The sequence below is a fragment of the Xiphophorus hellerii genome, chromosome 15, assembly GCF_003331165.1.
Source record: "Xiphophorus hellerii strain 12219 chromosome 15, Xiphophorus_hellerii-4.1, whole genome shotgun sequence".
NCBI classification, from domain to species: domain Eukaryota; kingdom Metazoa; phylum Chordata; class Actinopteri; order Cyprinodontiformes; family Poeciliidae; genus Xiphophorus; species Xiphophorus hellerii.
The window spans coordinates 23,264,246-23,289,067 of NC_045686.1; the positions used below are offsets into that span (position 1 = coordinate 23,264,246).

Here is a 24,822-nt window from a genome sequence, read left to right on the forward strand (position 1 = left end):
AAAGATTTAGCTGACAAACTCTAGTTGAGTTGAGACACTTACCCTCGAACATCTACAGGGTACGCAGCAAATATTTATCATCAAAAACATACTTGGAGCGTTGCCTTAATTCCTTCATACATGTTTACAAAAATACTTGAATCTCTGAGCTCCTTCAGACTATCAATTAGCATCAATTAGCAAACATCTGGTAAAAATGTTGTTAAAGGCTCAACCCTTTGAGCCCTATGTTTCAAATTTTCGCCTGGATATTTTTTTTTGCTTATTTTTACTGTACAGATTTCTTTAAATGTCCTGTGAGTCAATATATTTGCCCATTTAACCACAACAATCGTAACTTTCAATATCTAGGGAGTTATTTCCGCAATTTATCATCTACTAAGATTACTTCGGATACAGGTCCAAAGTTACCGTAATAACCTGATATTGTCCGGAAAGCTCAACGTCTCCCTTTTCAGAAGCCGTTGGAACTTTTCAGATAGTGCAAAGTGTTGCAGAATTACAGAACTGCAAATGTGGCTGTGTTGCCACAAACATGTTCAGTCTAGAAAGGTTCATTAATAGATTAGCTGTGTTGTGATGACTTCCTGAAGGCGGACTTTCTGTAGGAGCAGGGGCTTCTTAAAGAGACAAAGGCCCAATTTCAAGGCATTAGATTAAAAAATTCCCTTAAATATGACTTGAAAGTCTTAAATATCTTTTAAGTCATATTTGATATATACAGCGTTTTTATAACAACTAAAGGTAACATTTTATATTATTATATAAAATGGCCCTTTGTGCCTGGAAAACACATAAAACTGCCCCTTTAAATTCCATACTATGTAGAACCTCTAAACTTGCTGCCAAACATGCCAGTTTCAACTCTTTGACAGTATTTCTGATTCCATTTATCCACAGATTGCCTTTGCACCTGCAGTAACTCATAAGTCGGAACGCTGACACAGAGAGCGTGAAGCCCTCCCTGTCATGTCAGTCAGCGCCGTGCAACAAGTGGTGACTAAGCGACGAGCCAGGAGCAGCGACATCCTGACCGGACGTGACTCTGCACAAAGTTACCAGATTCTCGCTCTCTCAACTTTCTCCCTGGGAGAAGTGAGTACTCCATGATGCAATTACAGCTTGCGTCAAACAGTAGACAACCACCCCGCCTCCTGTGAGTGACATTCAATTACTGCAGGCCCCTCGGTGCTGTTTTCAAATTTTCCTCCTTGTAAAACAGCTTTCTCATTTCCATACGAAATTATTCTATCATTTCCTCTGGCAGCAGAGCGGGAGCTTAATGTGCTTCTTTTTTTTCTTCTCTTTTTGCCTTTTTTTTTTTCCTTCCTAATTTTCCGGGCCTAGCCGAGCTGATAGGGCATCCAGGGGCGCGATTCAAGCAGCTGTGAGAGCCAGACGTCTGTTTCAAACTTCACAAGTTTTAGTTGAAGGGGTTTTTCATTTTAGCTCGCCAGAGTTCAACAAGCAGTTTGGCTTTATACTGATTATGTGGGGGAGAAAGGGGAAGAAGAAAAAAAAACCTCTCAGTGCAAGTCTGCGTTTTGGAGATAACGGATTTTGTGCAGAAAGAGTCAGCAGGGGGCATTCTTCAGTCCACACAAGAAGTTTTGTGGGCAGCGAGAGCCCAGCAGTGTTTGATAGACGTGAGTCAGCAGCCATCTGGGAGCGAAACAAAGAGCCGGATGAGAGGGAACCATGTGGAAAAGAAGCGATAGAAATGTCCCTGCAAATGGAGGCCTGATGAGCTGCAGCAGGAAAACCACGGACAGATGAAATGATTACTGGGATCTTCTCAGGATGTCACGCTCTGCTGGGGATCTTCAGGCTTTCTTTAAATAGTTGAATTACTTGGATCCATATCACCCACCAAACAGATCAACTGTACTGTTCAGGCTTTATCTGTAATCAGTTTGATATGAGATGTGTGGCAGACGCCCAGGGTGGCATCAGAAAGAGGATGAACACGTTTGTTTATACTTGTATGCCTGGGGAGAAATGAGGTTTTTTCTTGTTTGGTTCTGAAGTTACCTATCCTATTTTACCTGGAAAAAAAACAAATCCTCTGACAACGGCTTGCAGTTTAATTGATTGGGGGCCTGGCAGAAGGCGGGGCCATTCCTACAAGAACCACCACTGTGTCTGATGCTCCGAAGTCAGAAAAATATGTTTCCAAGCAACATAATTTGCCACAGATGATTATTCAGCCAAAACAGACTGAAGCATCTCCTGTCGTCTTGGGATTTGATTTGATTTTTTGAAAATTTGACCTGCTTGACCTTAGAATGGACCTGACCTGGACTGGAGAGTTGATACTGGCACGTTGCTGCTCTGTCCTAGTAACTTCACAAGTCAGTAGGCAGTAGCTGCAATTACATTAATCATGAAATTGTAAGGATTTGAGTTCTCTGTGTGTTTAGTTTGAGTTCCTGTGTCTTCCAAGTCTCCGTGTTGTCCTGTCTTCCCCTTGATTGTTCCCAGGTGTGTCTCGTTTTTACCCTCTGTGTACTTAACCCCACCTGTGTCCTTTGTTCATCGTCAGGTCCTTGTTGTATGTGTCTCGTTTTGTCAGCAGTCCATTGGTATAACCAGTTGCTACCGGCATTGAGTCCTGGCTTCCGCTCAGTCTGGTGTTTTGGATTTTGGCATTTTCATCATTACCTGGGTCTACAAGCGTCTGCCTCACCACCAACATCACCATTTTATGATAGAAATTGCACAAATTGAAATTATGAAAATTAATGACCTTAATCAAAACACGTTCATTGTCAAAAAAACAAACAGATTTTTCGATAAAAGGTTTTTGTGCCAGGATGAGGTGGTTTTTCAGCGGTATGGAAATAGATGTATTTCACAAAAATGAAATGGAAACACTTTCTTTGCCCATCACACGAGTCATGGGATCAACAGCTGGATATTATTGCTGGTGAAAACCATGAACTAGGAAGTAGCAGAAGGACGATAGTTTATTTTTATTCTGACAATTTGTAGCTGTTCATAAGTTGTGTGTCATTTGAACACATTGAATCCATAACTCTTCTGTAAAATGGCCGACTACAATTCCCCCAAAACACCGCATACGGAGCCGCTCCCAAGTAGGCGGGGCTTGGAGATCCAACCCCTGAACGTCTCCTCTGATTGGCTGACGAACGCTAGCACTATGATGGACAAAAAAACACAAAACAGAAATGGTGGTATAGAAAAAACTGTCAGTATAAAGGGCCAGCAGTATTCATCCACAAGCTGTCAGATAGAAAACGTACTATAGATTAACTGCAGGCGTTTGTAATATTCTTTTTTTATGTTTTAATGTGAAGTTAATGCAAGATAAAGCAGATACAATGGTGAGAAAAGTATTTATCCCTAAAAGATTTTTCTGTTTATTTCTAAAAGTCTCAGTTCATTAAATTAATTTTAATGCACTATATTACTGAGAAGTAATATCTCACCCCTCCTAACCATTAACCTCAAGTGTTCTAATGACTTTCATGAACACAGCTGCGTAAAATACAGAGTGTGAGCAACACATAGTCCAGAAGAACAGTGTCCCAAAAAGCTGAACCGCTAACATACAGCGTCAACCGTCATAATCTTGTTGCGATCGTTTTCTTGTATTATTGCATAAAGCTGATTGCTCCCAGCTAAAGAACGTACAGAATTCAGGGCTATTTGCTTTGTGAATCCAGGACAGAAATAAAACAAAAACAATTGACGGGAAAAATAAAAATCTGACCATTTTCTAGTGTTTTGTGCAGAACTAGACCAACAGAATGACCACATTGGGTTGTGTGTAACAGGACAAAACTATACATCATTAATGGAGTTAATTATAGTCTTATTGATCCAGATTAGTTCCCTGAATTTGCAGAAGCCTCTGATCTCTGAAGCAACTCTAATGTTTTTGCCTTTAAATCTCTGAAGAAGATCAATGTGACCCATTTGACCTGACAGAGCACACTGCGTTTAGATTGACCCTCTGACCACAGCGCTCAGGTTACTGACATTCTGAGCCTCCATACTTTATTCTTAGAACATGACTTCAAAGTCTTGGGATTGATTGTATTTGTAACCCATGGAGGAATGAAAATAAATCTAAAATCCCTCTTCTGATATCAGTAACTATCCTGGTGTTCCTAATGTAAGTCTTGTCAAATGGAGTGATGCCTTAGAGGTTCTAACCAGCCACATAATGTGAGTATATTTTATAATGAGTCATGTCTGAGCATGTCAATGTGGAACAGTTGATATTTTGATTAAATTCACCTTTTTGTCAGCTTGTTCAGAGCTGTAATTGTGAATGATTCACAGTTCATATGGAGAGTCCCTCTGAGGGAACATTGCCACCTGCTGGCAAACTGAGGAACATCCATCCCTCCATCCATTTTCTAACACTCTTGTCCCATAGAGGAGTCGGGAGGTGCTGGTGTCTATCTCCAGCTAACTTTCCGGGCGAGAGGCGGGGTCACCCTGAACAGGTCGCCAGTCTGTTGCAGGGCAACACAGAGACAGACAGGACACACAACCACACACACACACACTCACACCTAGGGAGAATTTAGAGAGACCAATTAACCTGACAGTCATGTTTTTGGAATGTGAGAGGAACCCGGAGAGAACCCAGCATGCGCAGGCTGGCTACATGGCTACATCTTTTCATTTGGTCGAATCAAAATGGACTAAAATCAACAATAAAAGTTGATGTATCAAATCAGTCTGTGCCGTAACTTTATGCTGTTGTAAATAATTTCTAATAAGAGGTAAGAGGTATTTATTTATTTAGAAATAAATTTTAAAAACCCGATCACACGGGTGTGCCATGGTGGCATAGTGGTTAGCGCGACCCGTATTTGGAGGCCTTGAGTCCTCGACGCGGCTGTCGCGGGTTCAACTCCCGGACCCGACGACATTTGCCGCATGTCTTCCCCCCTCTCCTTCCCTGTTTCCTGTCAGCCTACTGTCATATAAGGGACACTAGAGCCCACAAAAGACCCCCTGGAGGGGTAAAAAAAAAAAAAAAAAACCCCGATCACACACAGAACTAGGATGCTTATCTCTGAAAACACACTAGGGGAGTTTAGAGCTATTCCCAAATGACTGTGGATGCGTCTGATCTCTGCTCCAGCTATTTGATGGTGACAAGCGCAGTTAGAGGCTAATGAACAAATCTAATGAGGCTTGTTCGCTCATGGACTCCGTGAAACAAATCTGCCTGAAAAGCACCAGGCTTTATCTAAACCCACACTGTGTCAGGCCCATTACTGAACTCCTGCCACCCTTAATATGGAAGGCTTTATTTTTATTTCCTGGATTAAAACCGTCGTTTACGAACGAGTCGGAGCGGAAGGCGTTTGTGGGGCAGAGGGATGGGCAGGCAGCAGCCGCTCTGGTGTCACACTGTCTCTGACCTTCAGCAGATAAAGGAAAGGTCAGAGTGGCACTTCAAATGATACGATCAATAAATAGTGGCTGTGCCATTTAATCTGAATATAATTTGTTTCGCAGTGTAATGTTACAGATCACAGTGCGGCTTAGAGTGGCGTTCAAGTGTGCACACAGCTGTTAAATTTTTATTCACATATAATTTAATATGTAGCCTGAACAATTGCAATGCAAAGCAAATAATGCGACCATTTATAGTCATAATGTTCACATCATTAAAGAGGCAGTATCATGTATATTCCAGGCACAAAGCGCCTTTTTACAGCACAATCAATTTATTATTTTACCTCCAGTTGTTATAAAAAATGCTATATATATATATATCAAACTTTGACTTTGCAATTGTTTGAAATCAAAGTTTAGAGGATCAAGCATCAAAATAATAAATCTCTTTTTGTGATTTTATGGGTATCATCTCTCATGTGTAAGCCAAACATAACATAATGTTCTCTCTTTTTTTATGAGATCAGGTGATTTCACCTGGATGTCATGTAACGGTGTGAGAGGTGGTGAGGCAGACGCAGCAGACCCAGGATGCCGTGAGAAATGATGGTTTTAATGAAAAATAAAGTCAACACAGTCCAAAACAAGTCCAAAAACACAGGCAGCACCACTGAGCGGAAGCCAGGGCTCAACGCCGGTAGCAACAGGTTTTACAAATGGACACACGAAGGACTGAGCGCACATTAGACAAGGACCCGACAAAGACACAGACACACAGGTGACACTAAATACACGGGAGGGTAATTAGGGAACGAGAAACACCTGGGGACAATCAAGGGGAAGACAGGACAACATGGAAACTCAGAAACACGGAAACTCGAAATAAACACACAGAAAAACACGGAACACGACACTGGAAGACTAACCTGTTCTGAATAAAAGACCTTTGGCAAAACTTTATCTCATTAACACAGTTCATGACAAACTGTTTAAGTAATTAATTCCTTTAAATTAATTGCATAAAGAGGAAAAGTATTTTCCTCTAAAGCATAGAGGAAAGTCAGATGGGTGTGTACGATTAAACAAGCCAAATTGTCGGTTAACGCCATCAAAGCTGAAGTATCTGTTACTCACCAAAGGGAATTGTTACCTGACTTGATTGTGAGAGTTACATTAAAAACTGTGAGGATTTTTAATTAAGATGTTTGCATATGTTTACTGGGAGAGATGTGATTATCAGCTCTCGCGTCTAAAATGCTTCACAAGCCAAAACTGAGCCGCGAAACGCAGCGACTTGTTGAAGGGGATATCTACCCAGCGCCAAGTGTTTCCTGCTCCACAAGTCCCCGCAGTGTCTGGACCAGAAGATGTGGGAGTAAATGTGTGAATAAGAAAATGTTGAGGAATTGGTATGAGTGGGTGGATCTGAGAGTTGGAAAGTGAGAGGGAATGAAAACGTATGCTGCCAGGAAATGGCTTAAATAGAACTGAAAGGCAGGTTTCTGGAAGTAGACACAAACAGCCAGTGACCCAAAGACAAAGAAGCCGACGTCAATTAAAAACAGCGACGACTGAAGTTCCATGTTCGTCCTGCTTTGCTCAGCAGGAGGTCAACTTAACAAAGAGAACAAGAATGACCTTTGAGTCTCTACAGCACATTCAGAATCCACTCAAACACACAATAATACATTCATCTTTCTTTCACTGCAAAAAACACAAAACCTCACCAAGCATTGTTGGTCTGGCTTCTAATATCTCAGTTCACTTGAAATAAGACAAGACTAACTTATAAGTAACTTTTCAGCAAAATATAGAAACTTGCTTATAAACAATAACTAGTTAATACTGATGAAAAATCCTCCTGCAGATTATTTCACTTACTAAATGTCGTGTTATAAGTGACATAATCTAAAAGTGAAACTATCACTTTTTCATCAATATTAAGGGATTGCGAACTTTAAACAAGTTCCTATGTCTTGCTGAAAGTTACTTCTTTTTTTTTTTTTTTTTTTAACCCCTCCAGGGGGTCTTTTTGTGGGCTCTAGAGTCCCTTTTCATGAAGTAGGCTGACAGGAAAGGGGGAAGGAGAGGGGGGAAGACATGCGGTAAACGTCGCCGGGTCCGGGAATCGAACCCGCGACAGCCGCGTCGAGGACTTGAGGCCTCCAAATGTGGGCCGTGCTAACCCCTACGCCACCACGGCACGCCCTACTGAAAGTTACTTCTAAGTTAGTTTTGTCTTATTTCAAGTGAACTAAGATGTTTGCACTAGAAGGTAGACCAGTAGTAGTAGAAAGTAGTAGTAGATTTTGGGTTTTTTCCAGGCTCTCGTTTCTCCAGAAGATCTCCTTTGTGGAATATTGGATGATTCATTTCATCCATGTTGCATTCAACATCATGCAGACAGTGGGTAGAAGGATCGCTTTGACGTTAGCATGTGAGTACTGATGAGTGTTCAGTTTACGGGATACAATTGTTTGCGATTTGCTACTAGATCATAAACACCCATTTGGGGAAAGGAGGAAAAAAATGTAGTGCTGTCATCTGTGTGCTGCCATTGATGTTAAAAAATGAGAACTGGAGCACTTTGCATACGCTCTAATGTGTGATGGTGTTCAGAACCAAAGGTTGAGGCCAAAATGATCTAGTCTAGGACAAGACTTTTTATTGCTTTAATGTCGCATAGAGCCCTCAATGTGATCATTTTCTTGTAGCAAATACCAACATCTAAAACACTAAATCATCAGAAAGTAAAGGAAAAAGTGTAGAAAATTCTCACTTAGCCAGGCAGTCAGACGAAAGTGATTCTTTTAAGTCTTAAATGTTGATTGAACAGTGTAACTGTATCAGGGTAAAACATACAGTATCTCAAGGCTACCTGAGGAAAACCAGAACATTTGAATGAGTTGGTGTTTACTGAGGTGAAGACTAATTACTTCACAATCTGGGCCGTCATCAGCTCCTGTAGTTTAACTAAGCCAGGCAAATGACTGGCATGTTGCCAGGATCCATTTGCAAGATAAATAGAATGAATATTATTTATCAAAAACATGATCTGCTTATGCTTTTCTTTTTTTTTTTCTTTACTTTTTTTTCTGTCAGTTAAAAATAGATAAATAAAATTGTGAGGAATTAAAAAAAACAACTCTAAAATGAAGGAAAAAGATTTAATGACAAAGAGGTACCTCCAGCAAAACATGTATCAGCATATTGATTGAGGGACAGTAATTGGCTCTGGTTTAGTTTGGATATTTGTTGAGGATCTTTGTTTGTTCGTCTTTTCATCCATTTAAAAATGTCTGACTTCCTAAGACTGGGGATGAATTCATCGGGGATGAATGTTGGGTTTTAAATTTCATTTGTGTTCAAATAATTTCCTTATTTATTTGGGTTTAAAATGTCTCGGAATTGCTGCCAGTAAGGTATTGCCATATATTATAATTCCCCTGAGTTTAGTTTCCTGCTTAAACATTCTTTTTTTCTTGTCTTCTTTGTATTTTGGGTTATTCTCTTTTGAATATGATATGGGCATTTTTGGCATCTAATTTAAAAATCACTTGCAACCCTGGAGATTGCTCAAAAAGCAGGAAGTGGACTGTGGCGCAGGGCATTCTGGGTCCTTCTCAAAAAAAGTAATAAAACGGGAGGATCCAGTGCTAGCAGGAGAAATGAATGGTTCGTAGTCAGAAGTGGAGTGAAGAGTATTTATTCTGCACATTTTCCAAAGATGAAAGAGAAATCCTACAACCTCTAAAATCTGATGCCACTCTATTTTATGAAGAAGAAAGTTGTGCTCGGTGTCTTCTTCTGAGGTTTTCATGTCGTTTCCTTCAGTAGTTCTTGGTGCAGCGCCCCCACAAGCTAAGAAGGGGAACAGGTTGTTTACTTGCAGAGTATTTGGTTATTTATAATTTCATGCTTTTGTATTGTAAAGCATTTCGGAATGCCTTGTTGCTAAAATGTGTCGTACAAATAGACTTTCTCTGCCTTCCTTTATGTTACAATGACTCCAGTGTAAAAATAAATGTAATAACTTTCTAGAGTTATAATAAAAGCTAGCAAATCTTACTTGTTTTCTGACCTGCACAGTAATAGCTAATTCCCAGATTTGATTTCCAACCACTTAAAAAAAAGGCAAATTAGCTGCTAATAACCAAACTACATGTATTTTTCATATTACAATCTTTCAGAGGTCAGTAAATGTTAATCTTTCAATTAGTAAGAAATTCAATAGAGCTACTGATTGTCAGGACTCTGGTCATCATGACACTGATACCAAAATGTGAAGAAGCTACCGTCAGCAAACAGAAATCAAACTGATCTTTTGTTTTGTCTTTCTTTGCATGTTTTCCTCACATCTTCCGTTCCTCTGTCTCTGCTCTCCGCCTGTAGCTGCTGCGTCTTTTTGTTTGTCTTGTACTGTGATCCAGGGACCTCAGTGAGACTACCACATGTTATTGTCTTGTGAATCATGTGGAGAGGAGCTGTCACGATAATGTTCAATGCATCTTCTTGTTCTTTTTTTAAAATTTTTTATCCCTTCACTTCCATCTCTTGATGCCAACTCTGCACTAAAGTCTCAATGACTTCCCCGAAAACTAAAATAGAACATCTGATGTTTAGGAAATCCCACATAATCCTTTCCTCTCCCAATCACGAGAATGACAAATTCCGCTTCACCGGCGACGACACAAATGAAACCCGTCCCACACATTCATCTGAGCACAAAGCCGCATGACACCCGTAGTTTGACAAAAATCCTTCCAGTGCGATGCCACTCGGCAACAAGCTGATTCATCAGTTGTTCCGAGTCGTTCTGAAAGCGGCTGCATTGAAGAGGTTCCAGAAATTATACTTTAATAACCTTCAAATTTCACAAGCAAAAACCAACTAAACCACAGTTATTTAAATGATTTGTGCCTAACATCCGGAAGGTGAGCATCATTCCTCCGAGTTAGTGTTACCTGAATAAAATTATTTAGGGGTGCTGTAAACGAATATTTTAGTAATTGAGTATTCTATCGGTTATTCTTGCGATTAATCGAGTAATTGGGTTAAAAAATTTTTATTAAACTAAATATTGGTAAATCTAACATAACTGCAGTGCTACTATCGGATAGCAACATCAATCCAATTCTTCATATTTGAGCACCACCAGGCAGCAACTCCGGGAAGAGAAAAGCTGCCGTACTCCAGGCATCCCGCCAGTCATTGTAAGGATGATTATTGGTCCCCCGAAAAACAATAAAAACCTGGATATTAACATCAATCAATAAAATTCTCCCTGACCGAAGTTGAAAATTGGACGTTATGCTGCTAGCACTTAGCCTTCATCAATAACTCGTGACCCGGCCGGAACATGGCGAGCTAAATAATGCCACATAATTCAACGAAGCTTCGAGGCAGATACATTTTTCCCGAGGAATTTTAATAATCGAGGTATTTGAATCTTTCGAGGAATCGTTTCAGCCCTGAAATGATTCAACTGTAACCCAGACTGAGGTTTTTGAAATGATTCAATCTAAATAAAGCTAAAGATGAGCTAGTGTTTCTAACAGTTCATTGAAAAGAACAGATACAAAGAACCATCTCTAGTAGAAGGATCTGCTGTTCTACCTCATGATATCAGCAAAGAAAACTAGTCTCCTATTTATTGATAGAATCCATGGACTATTTGGAACCAAACACATTAATCTACTTTAACAAACATGCCTATAACATGTAACATGTCTATGAAGGGACTCACTTCCATGAGTAAAGTTATGCAGGAAACAATCTGCTAAATGCAGTGGTGTAATATCCATCAGCAAAACTCCCCCAGGAGGAATATCACTCATCCCATTATGCTTTTTCCATCTCACTTTGGGTTTGTCACCAGCGACACATTCACCATCTAATTTCACATTCCACATCCTCACTCCCTGCTCCAGTCACAGTGGTATCACATCTTCTCTCCATTTATCATAATATTAAACAGTTAAGACGGAGTTTCGTCTCATCCTGGGCGCCAGGCCTGAGGAAACGCAGCAGTAGAAGCAGAATGTGTTCTCAGCCCGCTTCAAGGTCTTTTACACCCCAGATTCTCAGTGATTTCACCAACTAAATTATTTATGTTTACCTGCTGGATTATTTTCCAAGGTTGCACGTAACTTTTTCAGAGCTAAACCTTTAGGCTCAGTAGGTAGAGAAAAGCTATGCTGCCTCTGAATAGCATTTTTGCTATGAAGAGGCAGATCTACACCAGCCGCCCTCAGATTTTATGTCCTTGAAATTATACTTAGAAAAATTAATTACTTGTTTGATCAGAAGCTTCTTATTGCCTTGAAATTAAATATTAATTTATCAAATATATATGAATGTAACCTTAACCTAGTGTCCTTGCCCATAAGGAGTGGCTTAAGAAGCAGTTTGACTGGTCATGAGTCAGAAACAACCAATCAGAGCCAGGATGAAGTTCTTAGCGCTGTCAATCATGCTGTACAGCTACTTCCCAATGGTAGAGTGTATTGTGAAGGATCATCCTAGTTAGCTTTGCCACTGATGATAGTTTTCTCCGCCACTCACTAGCACATTTAGCAGTGTGTACACAAGCATAATTGGCAGCACTGACAACTTCCTCCTGGCTCTGATTGGTTGTTTATGACCAGAATCTCAGAAACTAAGCAGCAGCTTTGCTAAGCTGAACACTGATGATGCTCAAGTCATATAGTTCCATACGCAGACCTAAACCTGTCATTACTCATAATATGTAATGAAAGTGTTCGCCATCCTTAGTCTGGACCTGGAAGTCCTGCAGGATGTGAGGGATCTGGTGCTGGTGCCTAAGACTTTGACAGATGAAGTTCTTCTTACACCAGTATAGATAGATAGATAGATAGATAGATAGATAGATAGATAGATAGATAGATAGATAGATAGATAGATAGATAGATAGATAGATAGATAGATAGATAGATAGATAGATAGATAGATAGATAGATAGATAGATAGATGGATAGATAGATGGATCTTTATTGTCATTGTCACAAGAACAACCAAATTTAAAAAGTGCCATCAGTCAGTGCATATGCTTAAAAACAAAAAATAACTGTCTCACAATTCACACACAACGTAAGAAATAAATAACAAATAACTGATAAAAAAAACTAATAAATAAGAACAGCCACATTCTCACATACATCATTTATGATGATTAATGGTTGTTTTTGATTGCATTTAGTTTTGTTATTGCTATCGGGTAAAAACTGTCTCTGAGACGGTTGGTTCTTGTTCTGGTTGCTCTGTATCTTCTGCCTGAATGTGTATGTGGACAGTCTCCATACATTCTGCTAGTTACTGGCAGCCTCTCTACTCTCATAGTGAAATGCGATATTGGGAGTTTGTTGATGCAGCACATAGTAAAAAAAAAAAAGCCTTTTTTTTGCCAGTTTCTCTGGAGGTTTTCAGGAATATCTATACTTTATTTTTTTAATGACCTCCCACTGGTTTTGTTACAGTAAATGCAGAGAAAATCTCCAACATAATTACCTGTTCTCATTTCTCCTCCCCTGCTCTGGTTCTGGTTGATGAGTGTCAAACCACCTGGTCCTCTAACCTTGGTTTGCCTCTCATTTTTCCCCATCAATACTCTTTTACTTTCTCTGCTTTCTGCTTTGTTTCTCCATCCTTCCTGTCGCAGCAGGGAAGCACTTCTCTTTGCTTTGCAAACATTTTGATTAGCATGTTTCTGAAATGACCAGTGAACAGCTCCTCTAGCCGGTCAGTCACAGCTCTCAGCTAAAAATATTGGTCCCCTGTTGGCACAATTTGTTCAGATTTTGGACAAAATTATTGTAACTAGTCAGCTTCCTGGTAAATATCTAGGGAATATTTTGGACTTCTACAAGTCTTAGTAAAAAGTCAAAGTTGGTAGATTTACAAAATATCTGACCCAGCCTTTTCTTGATATTGGTAGACTGTGCAGATTTTTATAAATTCAGGCAGGACAGGAGAGGAAGACAAAAAGAAATAACAGCAATGTTCTGACCACAAACCAAACCTTTCTTAAATCACTCACTGCAGACTGTGGGCTCAGGCTCTGAATGTTCCTGACGGATCAATAGGTGAAGGAAACAAGTTCTCTCTGTGAAGTGATCGCCTTTCCTCTGATGAACCGAGTCATCGAGTGACTCAGTTTGGCAGAGTTTCCATTGTTTTAATAAACTACCTACAGAGAAGAAGAATTAGCTCACATCTTAATTACTTGACAGCATATGCAGAGTTTTCAAAAATCAACTATATGACAATAACTGGAGAAAGAAAATGTGTCTTCACACAATCCAGCTTATCTGAAATGATATGGATTTTCTTTATATGATCATGATAAGTTCTCCTTCGTAACGCCCTTCATATCATGATTACCCTCCCATGCAGATCAGATTGTCCTTATGTCAGACAGTAGCTGAGTTTTCGTTACAAATGAGCATAAAACTTTGTCAATGTTCTGCTAATTCCAAAAAAAACCCCACAATTTTGCATATGCTTTTTTTCCATTAAACAAAAAACACATTTAAAATTACACTTGTTTACGCGATGAGTTAATAAAAAACATGCTGTGCATAAACCTCCCACTACTTCCTTTTGTCTTCTTCGTAGTTTGCGCCAGGGGCAACATCTGGTTGTTTATCATGTGACTCGTGATGCAAATAAAGTGTTTCTATTGCAGTTTTATCATCCTAGTTCCAAAAGTTGTTGTTGTTTTTAAAAGCTGCTTTCCTGCAACTTTTTGAGGCAATCTGGTCTTTTGGGCTTCCTTTACCTCTCTGTCATAATCATTAAAATCGCAAAAATAAAAATTTGTAATAATTTACTCTGTCTAATTAATCACTACACCATCAGCATCGCAAGCAAACATATAACTGGAAAATAACAGTTTGTTTTTCTAGAGAACCTAAAATGACTGGACCTGCTGTCAGTTTTGTTTTGCTCTTGTCCTTCTAACTGGCTGATGCAAAGCTTCAGAGAGACTGGAAAATCAGAAGCCGACGCCTGTTCCATGTCCTGCTGATTGCTCCACTGTTCTGCTGTCCTTCACACCTGCTTAAAATTATCATTACTCACTCTGTGTGTGTACACACACTCCTCAATTTGCATTGCTGTCAGATATCGGGGTACTATCAAGTTGGCTGAACCCAAGAGGTTGAGTTGCGTCTTTGTGGCGGTGAAAGTAAAACGGGAAGGCATTGTGAGAAATTGTGAAATGTGTAGCATGTTTCTTTACAACAAAAGCTTTTAATTTGGATAGCTGGAAAACATTAAATTTTATATCTCATCTGTTTATCCAATTTAGGAAAGCTGTTCCAACACACCTGAATCAAATGAACGGTTCATTACCAGGCCTGTTCAGAGCTGATCCTGGTCTGTTGGAGTAAGGATGCTTCTAAAGGTTGCAAGACGGTAGCTCTCGAGGACTGGACTTGAGCACCCCTGACATATGCATTCGGACCGAACAAGAGTCCACTACAACCGAACCGAGACCGAGATTAGTAGGCGGACCAGAGTTTACTCTTCTTTTTAGAGTTTGATTACACAATCACACTTCCCCAAACAAATCAGGCTTTCTAGACAAATGAACTGCAGCTTAAAGGTGTGAATTCACTGTCGAACTTTTTAAGTGTTGTCTAAGAAACACATCTACCAGTGAGAGTGTGAACAAAATCTGGTTAACTTCACACTATTTAGTGTTTTACTTAGCCAAAGAGTAATGTAGTGAAACTTTGGTAGTTCTTCAGTTCCATAGTTTAGCATCACTAGAAAAATCGACATAACCAAAACTGAAAATCGTGTTCAGTTATGCCTGATGTAGCTAATTTGCATCAAGTCTAAATGTGTCTGTTTTGAAGCAAAACAACAATTTAGGTTTTATATAATTGCAAATACATGCAGACAGAAGGTTGGGTTAGGGTTAGGGTTACTGAACTCAGAGTTTGGTGACAGGTCAGGTGTGATGTCACACACCTCATTCTGGGAGAAAGCAGGAAGTGGGGTTTGCTGTTTGTTTTGGCGCTAGCTTCCATTAGCAAGACAAGCTGATATAAAATACATTTTTCTCTATTTCATGTGTTCAAAGAAACTGAAATAACAGTAAGATTTAATTTACACTTTGTGCCAATGATTTAGTTTGATATAAGACATCAAATGTGCTAATAAATATCTTAAACATGCAACCGTCATTCCATGTTTTAAACATGGCTGCCATATTGGAACTCCGGGCTGTTCAGTGACCTCCAGCATAAACATAATTTATTCCCAGTAGTTTCTGGTGTGTGTGTGTGTGTTTGTTGGTGAGCTGTAGGGGTCAGGTGGTGGACCCTCTCAGTTAGCTCTCAAATGGTACATTTGCTTATATTTGCACTTCAGTTGAATCTTAAAGCAGCGTATCCTAACAACAGTGACCTCGCCTTATGATTCCTTCTCCCTTTTTGTTCTCCGCTCCTGTGTGGATAACCTGCGGCGTCTTTAATTACCGCAACGTTGCTCCAGAAAACTTTGTCCAAGATGAAGGCTACAAAGCGCTGACGCAGGCCGATCCAGTTAATAGTTAGCTCTGAGACCAAAATCCTCCCCGCCTCATTATGATTCTTCTCCAGTTCCCTCGTCTGAAAGTCCCAGTTTCATGAGAGCATTTCCTAAATTAAATATTAGTTAATAACAGATGAGCAAGCAGAAAAGATGCAATGTGTGTGTGTTTAGCATTTCTTACCTTGTAAGGCCCATTTTTTTCCCCCAACAAATACAACAGTATGAGGACCACCGCTTTTTCTGGGAGCCACGGCCCGGACCTCATCAGAGGCAGAGCTGTGTTTGGGTCCGGACAAACCTGTTAGTGTCAGGGTTCGGCTGTAGAAACGACTGGAAGTCCTTGTGAGCGTAGAAAAACAGATCATGTGCGTGTGTTTGTGTGTGTGACCAGGAAGCAGCTGGTGCTGATGTAACGCTGACTTAAACAGCCACCAGCAGTTAGTAACTCAGCCACACTCCAGGCATTTTGCTAATTACTGCTAATAATTATCAGCGTTGCTCTGAAAACAGAGTCCTGCTGCTTCGTTCCATCACCAGGAATCCACTCGCATCCCAGCCGAGAATATTTAACTGGATCTAATCGCTCATAACAGACACGATCCACATCAGTCGCTTTTCAAGATACGTCTGCTTGGATGCTGCGAAGCGACTGCAGAAAAACACGTGATTCATCCTGCAGTCTCATAACAGGAGGCCCGCCCACTCACTCAGAAGTGTGTGTGCGTGTGTGTGTGCCTCTTTGGAGTCTGCACCCTCACACTTAACCTCAGTGAATCTTAGCATCAGGTCACTGCATAGGCTGTTCATGAACCAGGGGTCCACTGAGTCTATTGGTTAGTGATTGGTTACAGTTCTAGTGTGAAATATGTGAAACAAATCGCCTAAAACTGTTCAGTTAGAATCAAAAGCTGCTACTGGGTCAGAGGTTTAGAAGTGTGGGGCTTGGTGGGGTGGGGGGATTGGGGGGCGTATAACGTATTTATCATCTCAAAAGCAACTCCTGGGATCTGCAGTCTCCAGCCAAGTTTCTCCCTCACAGAGCACCCTTTTTCCACTAAGCTCCTACAGACTAGCGGCAGGAGCAATTAGAAAACACCTGGTGCAGCTGAGCTCATTGTAGGAGCTACCTCTCAGTGAAACAATCCTGAGAACAGTTCACTGGGATAATAGAAGAACATCGTTTTGTTGGCATGGTGAAGTTGAAGTGTCAGAACGAGCTTCTTAAAGGGACAGAGGCGCAATTTCAAGACGTTATATTGTAAAGTCAAATTTCCTTTAAAGGGGAAATATTATGTATTTTCCATAACAATTTCATAGCAAAATCAAGTAACTATGTTACCTTCAGAGGTTAATCTGCTGTATGTAAGATAGAATCTGCTCACAGAAACTCACTTCAAAAATCTCTATTCCTTTAAGTTATCAATTGACAGTCAATGCTCGGCATAGTGTATGTGTGTGTGTCTGGGTGTGTGTGTGTGGGTGTGTGTGTTTGTAGCACCATACGGTGCAGCAGAGTAGTTTGAGGTGGTGATCCAGGCTGGGATTATATTTGCTGAAGCCTTTTCTAAGAGCCTCCGCTCTCCGTTTGAAGCCTGGAGTGATGCTGCTGTCTTTAAAGACAGCACACTCTCCTCCTTTAACTCGCCATCCACCTCGCTCTCATTTTGTCCTCTCATTAGCAGACCTCACTGGTGCCTGCAGAGGCTCATTATCTGTGCTCACAGTCTTGTTTGTGAGGCTGGCACAGTGTCACCTCTCCAGGCCAAACCCAGTGAGCTGCATTGTTTTGGCTCCGTCCAGCTCTGCAGCCCAGCGACACACACAGCCCAGCGACTTCAGCGTCGTGGTCAGACAACAGAACAGAGAGGTCGCTTATTATGTGCAAACGTTTCCATGGGAACCTCATTACTTGGTTTGTTTCAAGTTTGGGGTGTTTTGTATATAAATGTATGCAGAGGGGTTGGGGTTTTTATCTCCTCTTTTTGTATTTCTCAGATATACAGACAACATGTTGAGGAGTAAAGAACGGGTTTCAGGCGGATTCTGTTCTGGGATTATCACAAAAACATTTAAACGATCACTAAAAGGAAGCGAGGTGTTTTAAGTTCAAAATCTCAAAACGTGCCAACTTACGAAAACCTCTTATTGCTCTGAGTTGTTGGAATTGGTTTCATCTCTATAGTTTCTGTTTTGTCTTTTAGTTTTTTACATACTTGTTAATACTGTCAGTATGTTGTGACTGTATAACACGGGACAGCGTCTGCGAAAAAAACTGAAGCCTCCCAGAATCAACTGCAGAAATACGCCGCTTTGTCACAAACAACCAATCAGAGCCAGGAGGAGGATCTTAGCGTGAAAGTTGCTACATTTTTAGAATATGAGTAGAAAACATGAGGAAATTGCCCTACTTGGACTCAAATCATTATAAGTGTCATAACGTCTTAATTTGTCATCATGGCTTGAGTGCATTTTGTAGTAATCAAGTAAAAATTAGAATTCTAAAATAAAACAATCAATTTCTTTTCTCTCTTTCTACCAAAAACTGGATGATAAAAGTCTTCAGTCTGGTGCTTTGGTCTCAATCAGCCCTTTTATTGAAGGACAATTCTGTACACAGAGACGTCATGATTCATTTTAGTTGTTCTTTCTGTTGTTTTGTTCATTTATATTTTGGACATTTAAAATGTCTTCCAGTTCCAGTGTTAGATGTTCATTAGAATCTGAAGTCTGTTGGTCTTGAATGTGTCCGGGCATTATTAAACCATTTGAAGATGCTCTCAGGACAATATTATCATTTATCGCAATAAATTCTGGGACAATTTATCGCCCAGCAAACATTTATTACCGTGACAGACCGCCTAGTAAGAATTTGTTCCCATTTTCATTAGGAACTATGCTCAAATAAAAAAGACATCTTTTCTCAGCTGGAAATAAAAATGCAACTCATTAGAGAAAATCCAATTGACTTAAAGAGCATTATGGAGCTCCAGAACCATTAACAATCTCCGAACTGGAACCGCATCCAGAGAATGTCAAGCAGCTTCGTACCAGCATCCCCAGAGTGCAGCTGCAGCTTGTCATCTTTCATTTTCATGCTGATTCTTTTCACACTGGGAAGCGGCGGCGCGTTCTTACTGGAGCAGCCTCTCATATCCCATGCACAAAAACAAAGTTGCATTTAACAGCTTCTTTCTGCACATTTATTATTTAAGGCCTCTGCGTGTGGGCAGAAATAGTCAATTATTTATCTCGAAGCCAAACCAACACAAAGGTCTGGTGTCCACAGGAACGTCGCTTTGTTCCGATCTTCTGCTTTTTCTAATGCAGTTGTGCTTGTTGTTCAGGGGTTTCTAAAATGTCTTTTGAAAAGTATCTGATGGAATTTGTGAGAAACAAATTGATTAAAAAAAATGATTGAAATTCTTTGCGGAACTGGCTGCACTCAGACCAGTACGCATGTTTCTGTTAGAAATATGTCTGATCATCGTCTAAGTTCTGCTCAGACCACGAGGCGACAACTGGTATCACTTAAAAGTCATGATTTTTTTTTATATGTTTTTATGTATTTTTGACATATTAAAAAATAAGACATATTAAAAGTTTAAACTTAAACTAGATTAGCTAGGAAAAGCCTGGAAGGAGCTGGGCTCAAATGTGGGACCTCCGTTACTAACACGTGGTCTACAAACTTACACTCTATAGTTCAGGTTTTTTTTCTTTACGAACACAAATTATCCACAATAAAACCACGTTTTTCATCTGCCACAGAGATATTCTGTCATCACCGTGTCACTCAGTGGCAGACATGCTGCCACTGTTTGGGAATCTGGGAGTTCTAGTGAGAAACTCCAACAACGAACAAGTTATGAAAGCGATAAAACTCTAACTAAACTAGCAGCTTCTTCCTACATTTAAACAACTTAAAATGTTGATGCTTTTGATTAAATTGTCCCTTTTTTCATCGCCAGTACAACAACCATATATTCCCATTTTTATTTTTATTTTTTATATTTTGGTCTTGAACAAGTGACAAATTGAACAGATTTTTTTGTTGCACATTGATATCAATAGGAGGTTGTCTTTAAATTTCAGTCTAAGCTTTTCTGATATTTGCTTTTTTTTTTTTTTTACTTGTCTCACATTCTGTTCCCTAAAGAGTTTTTGACCAGTCACTTTTGATTGGACTAAAATGTCTCTTTGGACCTTAATATACAATGACTTTTAATTAAAAAATAAATTTAAATATAAATACAGCTCTGGAAAAAATGAAGAGCCCACTACACTGAAAACCTCCTGGTTCTTCCACCAAATATTGATTTCTGAACTCTTCCTGAGTTCAAACATTAGTGTTGTTGTTTCTAAATGAATATCAACTTTATTTGCATTATTTGAGGTATGAAAGCACTGCAGCTTTTTGTCATTTTGACCATTTCTCATTTTCTGCATATAAATAAAAAATGTTTGCTTGGAATTTCAGAGACGTGTTGTCAATAGTTCATAGAATAAAAGAACAACGTTCATTTTACTCAAACATATCCCTGTAAACAGTAAAGAGAAACTGATCATTTTTGCAGTGGTCTCTTAATTTTTTCCACATTGATATATGTAACATATGCAGTCAGTTATATAAGTCATGTTTTTGGGCTGTGGGAATGAAGCTGGAGTACCCAGAGAGAATCCATGAAATTCACAGGGAGAACATGCAAACTATAAGGTAAGATATTGTATGTTTATAACCTGGTCAGCAGAATACGACAGATCTATAAGTTTAGAAGAAAATAGCAAGAGAAAACTGTAAAGATGTTCAAAGATACAACAAAACATAAGCTGTATTGTGGGTTTGTGACAATGAAACTACGGCTGTTTCAACAAAAGTCAACAAAAGCAGCTCACATAACTGTTTACTCAAACTAGAGCAGATAAATGTAACATTTAAAGCAATAAAATCACTGCGTTGTGCTCGTACTGTGGCCTCACTGCCTGGAGTATTCTCTGCAGCTCGTCTGGAGAGTCTTTGACCTGCTGGATGAGCAGCTCTGTGCCGAGACGCGGCGGATCAGTCCAGAGATAAGCAGTGGAGCCGGCAGGAGTGTGAGCTGCCCTGAAGAGTCAGGGAGATTCTATCAGCTCCATAAAACATGTGCTGTCAGGGAGTGGGGAGGAAAATAACAGCGTGTTGCTTTGCTGTTTCTGCCAGGATGCGTCTCAACAGGAAGCTTTCATTCTCATTAGAGATCGTTCATTTCTCTCTTCCGTTCTTTCTTTCTTTTTTTTTTTTGGAATGTTCCAGTCATTAAAGTCGACTCCTGAAGGGAAATATTCTCAGTGTTGATGCAGATCAGTTTTCAGGAACATGATCACAGGGTCACAAGCCTCAGTCAAAAATTCAAAATCATCTCTCAAAAGATTATGTGGTCTGTGTTAAACAGAATAATAACAATAATAATAATAATAATAATAATAAAGAGATGGTTAGAAACTACTGTGATGACTTTTTAGAAAATGAATCAATTAAAGGGGAAGTATTATGTAAAATTGAGCGTTTTTTTTAGCTTTGTAAAGTAATTGTTTCATCAAAAGCACACCTGGAATGTTGCCTTGATTCTTTCATGCATGTTTGAGAAATCCTTTTGTCATGATCTGTGTTTTTTCTGTGTTCATTTTGAGTTCTTTGTGTATTTTCTTTGAGTCTCTGTGCTGTCCTGTCCTCCTCTTGATTGTTTCCCAGGTGTGTCTCATTCCCCGATTACCTTCTGTGTATTTAGTGTCTCCTGTGTCTCTGTGTCGCTGTCGGGTCCTCGTCTCACTTGGCGTCCTGTTCCCTGTCGTCCGTGTGCCCAGTCTCTCGTCTCATCCTTTATGTACCGGTTGCTACCGGCGTCGAGCCCAGGCTTCCGCTCAGCCGTGCTGCCCGGCTTTTGGATTTGGTGGACTGGGTCATTTTTGGACATTCTTCACTAAAAACATTTATTTCTTCACATCCTGGGTCTCCCGCCTGCTGCCTTCACCACCTCACACCGTTTTATGACACCTTTAATCTCCATGGTAACACTTCAGCGGTGAAAACCAACCTAGATCCAGTTCCACCCAACTCCTTCAGACTATCCAGCAGCAATTAGCAAACACCTGGGGGAAGTGGATGTTTGCTGAGCTGCTTCTCAGTGAAACTCTGATAAGTTTGTCAAAGGGTTAATAGAGGAGCCATGTTGTGATGACTTCCTGAATGCAGAGTTTCAGAACGAGCATTTTTAAAGAGACAGAGGCCCAATTTGAAAGGTGTTGAATTAGGAACTCATATTCTTTTAAGTCATATTTAATATATATAGCATTTTTTTAACAGCTGTAGTTATCATAGCATCTTGACTCTGCTATAAAATGACACTATGTGCCTAGAAAACACATAATACTGCCTCTTTAAATAAAGGAACAGGACTGTTTTAATATCACTAATATAAGAGGCTAACGCTAACATCATATAATAACTCTTGTTCATTTTACTCTCAACATGTTGTGTTTTGGCAGCGTTTAGGCCTTTCTAGCTGTTCTTTTATTAAAAAAGCAACAAGTGACTGTAATGTTTCCATTTTACTCCAACAGACCAATCAGACTCCATCTACCAGCAGTCATAGAGCTGCAAGTCAACTTTGTCACATCCGCTGCAATAGCAACCATGGATGCAGAGATAAGGGTGTGTTTGGAGGAAAAACCTCCTACAGAGACACCCCCACACACACACACACACACAAACATGCATAAACATTAAGCAATGAGACACTGAAATCTAAACGGCGGAAAGTTCTGATTAGTTTATCCACAGATTATATCAAACAGAAGAGGATGTTCAGGAGCTGCAGCCTGAAGCCAGCAGCAGATCCTCTTCTGATCTGATCAGCTCTGTGACGTCTAACGGCTCTGCAACAGGCATAAGGAGAGACAAAGACAGAAAACCCCCCACCAGAAGGTGGGGGGTTTTCTTTGTCACCAAGGAGGTGGAGCTCAGACAGTGCATACCTCAGTTATCAGGAGTTGCTGTTGGGAAGCCAATAGTTTGTCTGGTGGTTTAAACTCAGAGGTGATCCTACACTGTTTTATTTTGACGGAGCGTTTTTTTTCTTCTTTGGGAAAATGAAATACTTTTCTGTCAGCATCTAGGGTACAAAACCAGAACTAAAACATTTATTTGGAGGTCCTAGTTTTGTGAATAAGTACTTGTGAAAGAAATGTATTAAAATACTTAATTATCGGTCTTGAGCAGGAGCCTGTAACTCCAGTCTTTGAGGATTGGTCACCTGTAACTGTAACTGGACCAACCACACCTGAATCAAATGGGGGAAGTTCTTGACGCATTAGAAATAAAAAGCACTCGCAGAGAGTTATCGAGTTTAAAAAGGGCATTTTACTTTTAAAAGTAACAAATTATGTGTATCAATGTTTTGGAAAAAGACTCGTGGACCGACCATAAACCAATGGGTACAGCAGATGTTATCTGCCCTCCCTCTGGAAAAAATTACATATATATTAAAGGGCAAACAAGATTTGTTTGAGTTCATCTGGAATCCCTTCATTAGGTATGTCAAGGATTTGAACATCTCGGAAGACGGTACAAGTGACTGAAAAACATGTTAACTGCAGTTCCCAAAGACAATTCTATTTGAGGACATATACTGTTAAACTTAAATCTCAATATAAAGATGATGTGTGGAATATGTGATGGGTTGTATTGGAACCAGGATTGTGAGAGACATTTTGTTGTCCTTTTTTGTTTGTATTGACTTGAACAGTAATACTTCTACTGTTGTTGCCACACTTTGTATACTGTTCAAGATGTTTGTTCAAACTGCTAAAATTCTAATAAAGATATTTTTGAAAAAAAAAAAAAAGTAACAAATTACTTCTCCAGTTTGACTTCATACAAAATGCAAATAAACGTTGGTTTATGGTAAAAAGAAGTTTCCCTTCTCATTCCTTCACTGCAAAAAATCAGATCAGCCACAGCAGCTGTCTTCTCTTCATAATCACAGCAGGAGGCTGACTTGATTCGAGGAGATCCTAAACAAAAAAAATAGCTCATCTACAATCTCTAATCTCTAGCATAATTTTGGATTAATAACAAATTTGATCATGCAGCTAATTCATCAAATATTACTATACTCCAACAGCCAGTAGTTATTGCTCATGATATCATCTATCAACAAATATAAATGTTGAAATATGGGCTGTGTAGATATTAGACATATGAAGCCTCCACTGAATATTCACTTGAAGTCTTCGTTCAAATCATTCTCAAGACGTTTACAGTGCAATAATATCAAGTAATATCTAAAGGTCTGTTTAGAGTTGCTTTTGAGCCACAATAATGAAACATTGTCCTCATCTAAATACAATGTTACTGGTTTTCTCAACTGTTGACGATATGATACATTTCATGACTTTGTAGTTTTGTATTTTTATACAAAAATTCAAAGTGCTATTATGTAAAGCACTTTGAACTGCATTGTTGCTGAAATATGCTGTACAAATGAGCTTGATTGATTGATGTTCCAACTCTACAAAATAATTTTCTGTAGGAGGACAGAAGTAGCTCAGACAATGCAATTTACATGAATCAACCAACAAAAACAACAATAATATTGCATGTGAAATGTATTTTGTCTCCTGAATTTGGAGTCAAAGCTGTAAAATACCCAAGTCCTAATCATCTCTGACAGCAAAGTACATGTTACAAGCTTCCATGTTAGCCAGAGCTGTGGTACGCTTAAATCTGAAACCAGATATAAAGGCGACATTTTTCTCCTCACTGCCTGAAGTTAAATCAGACCAAAAGTTTCTTCTTTTAGCTTAGTTAGAATTACCAAAATGATTTACATTTGATAAATGCCA

At 39.6% G+C, this 24,822-nt stretch overlaps 1 long non-coding RNA gene across 1 annotated transcript; it reads left to right on the plus strand.

Moving 5' to 3' along the window:
* Positions 1-565: 565 nt before the first annotated feature.
* On the plus strand, positions 566-22,017 carry LOC116733768 (uncharacterized). Its single transcript, XR_004342110.1, has 3 exons — positions 566-576; positions 2,397-2,481; positions 21,671-22,017. It is a non-coding gene; the product is annotated as an uncharacterized LOC116733768 (long non-coding RNA).
* Positions 22,018-24,822: the final 2,805 nt, after the last annotated feature.